Consider the following 6,865-nt stretch of genomic DNA (forward strand, 5'->3'; position numbering starts at 1 on the left):
GGGAGTAACCCGTTCTTTGTTTTTATTCTTATATATTATCTTTTTATTTCTTTTCCTTGTACTCATCGAGGACGATTTCGTTCTAAGTGTGGGGATGGGGTTTATTTTACTTAGTTATAGGAAAATTTTTGGAAAAAAAAACAATATATATATATATATATATAATAAAATAAATAAATAAAAAATTTTGAAAAAATAGTCCCTTGAAAGTTGTTTTCTCTACGTTAAACAGGAGATGATATTATTACCAAGTAGTGGTTATTTTATAAATTCTTGGTGGTTTCAAAAATATATATATAATAAATAAGAACAGTGCCCATTAGACCCTCACGTAATGTATGGCAACCAAACGGTTTAGACTCATTAATCGATGTGCTGGTAGGCTCAGCCTTCAAGAATGAAAGGGCGGTTTGGTTGACTTAACTTTATAAAATGGGATGAAAAGGCGGGTCATACTCAAACCTTATGTTTAGTTGGATCGTAAAAATTAAAAATTTTATAGAAATTGGAATAAACTAATCATACGATGCTTGGGTAGGTTTAACATTAGTGTACACCAAAGTAGCCTGTGATATAAACATAAATTTCATGCTTCTAGTTTTAGTGGTTAACACTTCATAGGCGTATGGTTTTATAGCCTTAAATCCTGTATTGATGGGATGCCCCGGGGGACGGACACCATGGGTCTTTATGCGATTTATCATCTGGGTATTCACATCTCCTAGGTGGAGTTATGAATATTAAAAGAGCTCAAAGAGCAAACCCGCAGTTTATCTGCCAAACATAAGTCAATAAACATGATCACCTTGTACTTCAAAGTACAAATACACTACTGACTTGATCATCCACGCTGTTAGTTATATAGGGTCCCCTTGCTCGTGCCTCATTACTATTAAGAAACGGGCCACAAGGGACACGTCATATGTAAGCCCTACAGATGAATCTGTGCATACTCACCCTTGGAGATGAACTTTAGGGTATTGCTTGATAACGGAGGCATGCCATGTAGTGGGGAACACTTACTAGTTAGCTACTTAAACGTACATTAATCGTATCTAATGGCTGCTTGGTAGACCTTAATGCTTAAGCTTAGGTGGATAAACAATACCATTGATTGTCTTTAGCTATTCATAAAAATTGGTACTTCATGTTTTGATCAACTCGATATAAGGTTTAAGTCAACTTGGGGTGACTCGGGTCTGGTATGGTTATAAATTGTTGGGTCCCACTGTTTTTCAAACTAATAAAATTGTCGCGCCTTATTTACCTCGGTAAGTATTGGGGGCATGGGTTTAAGTGGACAACAATACCGGCAATCGACCTGATCTAACTTATTAGGTGAAATTTGGAAGAAATATTTGGGTAACAGGTCACTTGCTCTATTACTTTAAAAAGAAAAAATATATATTAATAATAATAAATAAATAAAACCAAGAGTTGTCGGTTGAACTCGGGTATGATCCTGTGTAGATTCTTTTTCAGGGACGAAAAGTCTTAAGTGTGGGGATATTTGATGTGTTGTAAAACACACTTATTTTCGCACCTTTTATCTACGTATTATATTATATTTTATGTATTTTTACTTGTTTTAGAAAGGTTTTACATATTTTTATTTATCTTGTAGGCAAAAGGGTGGAAAAGAAAAAAACCCTAAGGAGGGTGGTCTGGTCCGATCGCACATCAGCAGGAAGGGAACAAAGGGAAAAAAGTGTTGTTCGGCTAGGGTTTGATCGTGTGACGGCTAGGGAAGGAAGAAGACACAAGAACCAAGCCTCGGGGACGTTTCTCATCAGTTGTAGCAGCCAAGAACAGCCCGGAATTCATCCATATCCTTTCTTTTCATAACATTGTTCATCATCTTTTTATTTTTGTTCAATTGATTACTAGTTTTGCAATTGATTGAAAGATTGAAGTGTTTATGAGTAGGATTGATTGTTGAATGATTTTTGAGATGATTGGTATGAGTTATTTGATGTTTTTATTGATGAATAGCTGCTGTCCAAAAATTATGAGAGGCTAATCTTGTCGGTTCTACCTAGGAATGATGATTATTGTTAGTGTTTGATGAGTTTTATTGATTGTTTGATTGATGAACTTGAATTGTTATTGTAAAGTTTGATTTAGACGAAAAATAGGTTGTGTTTAAGGGCTGGAAATTATATCAAATTCATTGCTTAAACCCCTTGTGTTGATTGATTAGTTTTGTATTGATTGATCGGTGCATTGTTTGATTCTAGACTTTGTGTTTAGGGTTTGTTTGCGGTAGGTACAACCGTAGGGTTTTGTTGCATGATTTATTGGTTAAATTACAGCGGTTAGACACCTTCTTTGAGACCGAGAGGTGATAAGAAGTTAGGGTTGTCTCATTGCCTTTGCATGCTAGAATAAGGATTGCGCGAGGGCGAGTTCGTTTCTTGTCAGGTTTAGGTGTTTGAGCGACTAGTTGATCTATTTTGGTTTAAGTTGAATTGTTCCTCTATCCTTGGTTGTGTAGTATTCATTGCCATTAGGGTCGAGTGTTGGTGAGACCGAGAGGTGAGTCAACATTAGAACACGTTAACAATTGTTTCCCGGTTTGGTTGTTTTAGCCGATTTTGAGTAGTTTAGGCTTGTTGAGTGAGACCGAGAGGTGATCCAGTGAGCTCGAGTGATCCTTAGTCTTGTCATCTTTAGGAACCGGTGTCTTGATGTCATTCAATCCATTAGCTTGTTAGGCCTACAGTTTGATTCAGACCTAGGTAGAAGTTTTTCTCCATCCTAAGTTAACACAGTTAGTTCCCCGTTAAGTTTTCTATTTTAGGAGACTTTTGTCAGTCAGTTAGGTTAGTTCAGTTAAGTAATTAAAAATCAAAAATCAATTAAATACTATTTTTAGGTAGGTGTTGTCTAGGGTTAGTGATCGTTAGCGTCTTACGTGTCCACGTGTTCGATACTCGGACTTCCTAAGTCTATAATACTTTTGATCGGTACACTTGATTGTTGTGTGTGGTTTAGGATTTTCGTTTTATATTTAAAGCTTAGTTGTGAGGGTCATTGTCATAGGGTTATCCGACGCACATCAACGGCAATCTCCTTCTTCTGAGCAACAGTTATGGGCTTTTGTGGCTTCGTAGAGATAGGTAGTGGTGGCAAAGATACTTGAGCCGAAACACTTGAAGCAGCGGTTTTAGAAACTACTTTTCCTTAAGAGGCCATTGAGTGATAACTTTGAGTGTAGGGATTGAATAAAGGTAAGATTTTTTTTTTTTTGGATTAAAGCACCAATGGTCCCACGGTGGGCGCCAAATTGTTTTGGTCAAAAATTGATCTAAGGATCAAGTAACCAAATTCGTATGTGAGGATTGATGCTTGTATGACAAATATGATCAAAGTGACTATATCAAAAGATGAACATCGAGATTTATACGAGGAAAAGCTCTGGTAACTAGTATCCCGCCGGCATAAAAACCTCGAGTAGTGAAAACTATCACTACCAATTATATTAAACTTAAAAAGATTACAAGAGGTGGAATTAGAGCTGATCGTGAGTATAAAGTGTTTGCTAGTATGATTCTAAGTATGCTACGTGCTGTGTGTTATGTGATATAATCAGCTCATTTATATAGTTACAAGAAGGATGATTAAATAATAACTAGTCATAAAGAGGATTAATTGTCCTGGCGGTAATCTTGGAGCGGTTATGACTTGTGTAAACGAGTTGTAACTCTTCCAACGTCTACAATCTTTAATGCTTTGACCAAGTTTTCAGCTAGGCATTAACTGTTGAGGATCCTTCATCCATAAAGGATCTTTATTCCTAGAAACAGTCGCCAAGAATAGCTTATCCACAAGGATCAAGAATCCTGGTCCCAACAATCCTCTAGACCAAAAGCGGCAGCGGACTTACCTATGGAACTAGAGGTCAGTATCTCTAAACCCTTAATCCTTATAACTAATATATAGTTGTTTCTTACCAGACATATAGGACTCCTCCGAGCGGGATGGATCTTGAAAGCTTGACTGGAAATAGAAAGTCCTTTCTTCCTCGTCGATAAGTTAGAACGAGTTTACCCTGCTTCTTGTTTGTCTACCTGGGGGAGCAATCTCGAAGAACTTCAAAACTGCAAAAAAAGACAATAAGAGAAACATGTTAATATATTACACTTCAGCATACTATCTCAGCATAAGGTATCCTACTTTTTGTGACCCAAAGATAAGGAAGGCTTGTGGGATATGGAAGAGAATCCCTCTTAACAAAGAAAAATTGTTTCTTCCACTGGTCATTATTCTGAGTGTTCCTCAGAACAAGAGGGATATGGTCGGATTTAGTCTTGAGAAGGTATCAGGATGAACAGTGGTTGCGAATGTCGTATACAAAGGCTAGTTCTGATAGGGTGAAGTCGAAAGCATGATCATAAATCAATTTCTCAAGTACATATGGTAAGACCCCGAACCCCGGGAATCCTACAGTTGGTAACCATATCCAAAATTTCACTAAAATTTAAAACCCAAATCAATTCACTTTATTTTGAAACCAGTTCAGAGTATAGAATCAGCAGAAATCATAAGTGTCAAAAACAAATTTCCATAAAAAAACGGGAGGTATGCCCAAAACCAATTTAAATGCGTTTAATAATAATTAAAAGTAAACAGTCTTCACTATTAGTTTCCCCGACTAGATATGCCTTCAACCATCCGAGTAGTCTCGAGCACGTCCAAGCTCCTATTAACCTGAAAATCAATCTAACATACACACAAAGTCAGCTTGAGCTGAGTGAGTTCAAGTTTTATAAGTAACATCCGTAATTCAGATTTATTTAATAAATATAAAAATATTTGGAGAAAATCATAAGTAATTAGATAAATACTTTTCTCTTGGTCAAACACGCAACACGGGCCTCCTCACCCCAGGTCTTCCCCGAGTAATATATTTGACCCGGCCGCGGTTTAACAAAAACCAACAAAATCATGCAACACGAGCCTCCTCACCCCGGGTCATCCCCAAGTGATATATTTGACTCGGTCACAACTTAATAAAAAAATCACGCAACACGAGCCTCCTCACCTCGGGTCTTCCCCAAGTAATATATTTGACTCGGTCACGGTTTAACAAACCTAAACACGTGATACGGGCCTCCTCACCTCGGGTCTTCCCCAAGTAATATATTTAACCCGGTCACAGTTTACCAACACATACACACTTACAAACATCTAATTCAAATATTAACCAAACAATATCATCACATACAATCCATAAATAATGGATAATCTAGGAATTAATACTAGGCTTAATGGTATCCTCGAGCCTAGACCATAAGTAATATATTAACCTTAAGGAATATATGACCATAAACGAGTCTAAAATATCCTAAGGCATAGAATATAATTCAAACATAGATTCCTAAATACCCAAACACGAATAAGTCCATGTAATACCATCCAAATAGTTTAAACGAGTAAAATCGGGTAAAATTGTAATACGGTGTGTATGCTAGCCCAAAACGTAAAAAGATGAAAAAGAGGCATCATGAACTCACCTGACACGAGTCACGCATACACCAACGAATTAGAGAACCACAAAGCTAATCCACAAATCACAAGCCTGTCGGATTGCACACAAAGATTACTAACTAAACCGTACCGACTCGTTTATCCTACGAGGCGTCCTAACATGATTTGATGGACCTAAAGCCCCAACCATACTAATACCATTTACATCTGCCCCGAGGACATGTATTTAGCAAAACCACCCTTAGTTAATTCTGGGGACAAGGGATTTCCAAACTACACCCGAAAGTTGTTAATTTTATCGAATACACGCGTTAACGAGTTGTTTGTGCACTTAGCAACCAACTCAGCCCCATGTGGACCAAACTTAGTATAATTACAGTCAACAAGTCCACACGACACTACATGAGTTGAATGGGTCGGTAATTCGGATGAACAACGCATAAACTACCAATTAAATGCGAATTTGCGTTGTACCGACCTGTTTGAGAAACCGACAACCAATTCAGCCCAATTAACATAAAAATTAAGTTTTCCACAGCCCATATAACATACCAAGGCTACACAATCTGAATTGGTTGTTAATTTCCTCAAACAACATGCTAAACACAACAATTAAAAATCTAAACAACCGAAATCCTAGTTTTTCAATCTATCAACAATTGATCAATCAAATGAGCTTCATAGCTCACAATACTAAAGTATAACCTATATGACATACCTAGGAAGATGACGGAGAAAAACCTCGCTTAAAACAGCCCTGAAAAGAACACAATTGGACAGCCACCGGTTTAGCCTAAAACGAATGAATTGATTAATAACGAGTATAACGTGCAGATTTTAGCATGCAAAGATGTATTTTATTTCTTAGGAAAATCATAGAATTAAATTTATGAAATATTTACCAGAGTTGCATAAATGTCTTAGGTTTACAAAAATATTTTTATTATATTTTTCTAGTAGACACAAAAATCATAAAAATTCCTCCAACACAGAAAGGTACGTGTAGCTATTTCAGTGTGCAGCAAAAGTGTTTTATTTGTTTAAAAATCATTACTAAACCAAATTAAATGATTCCAATTGGGTTGTAATCTTAACTCAAAATATGAACTTTCAGAAGTGGAATCAACCAATTTATGATGTCGGGAAGACAGACCAGAATCCGTCACCCCGCATCACCTTTGACACGCAATTTTATAAAATCATAAAAACCATTCAAATCTCGTCCAAAAATTACAAATTATACCTTTCTGGAAACTAGACTCAAAGTATAACATTATGGAAACAAGAATCGATCAAAAACAATGAGTTACCATCGAGTTACAGACCAAACAATAAATGAGTACGAATCTGTCAGAAACTGTTATCATCAAAACTC

This window comes from Bidens hawaiensis, unplaced genomic scaffold, assembly GCF_021521415.1.
Source record: "Bidens hawaiensis isolate Kalapana, Puna unplaced genomic scaffold, B.hawaiensis_p1.1 tig00022295_1, whole genome shotgun sequence".
NCBI classification, from domain to species: Eukaryota; Viridiplantae; Streptophyta; class Magnoliopsida; order Asterales; family Asteraceae; genus Bidens; species Bidens hawaiensis.